A 344-nucleotide genomic window follows, 5' to 3' on the forward strand; every position below is an offset into this window, starting at 1 on the left:
GTACAGTCTCACAGCAGCAGGAAGGAAGGACCTGTGGTAATGCTCCTTCACACAGGACAGGTGTTGCAGGTTTTCCATCGACAATGACAGCTTTGCTTCCATCCTCCAATCACTCTCTGCCTTCACAGGCTCAAGAGCCCAGAGCGAAGCTGGCTTTCTTCATCAGTCTGTTCAATCTCCTCTGGTCTGTTGCTGAGATGCTACTTTATCAGCAGAAGATGGCTGATGCCACAAACGATTCATAGAAGGACCTCAGTAGTAGTAGTAGCTCTGTGCGCTCCATAGGACCTAAGTGTCCTTAGCAGGTAGCGTCTGCTCTGGCCATTCTCATAAAGTTCACTAGC

This window comes from Mugil cephalus, chromosome 10 (assembly GCF_022458985.1).
Source record: "Mugil cephalus isolate CIBA_MC_2020 chromosome 10, CIBA_Mcephalus_1.1, whole genome shotgun sequence".
Classification (NCBI taxonomy): domain Eukaryota; kingdom Metazoa; phylum Chordata; class Actinopteri; order Mugiliformes; family Mugilidae; genus Mugil; species Mugil cephalus.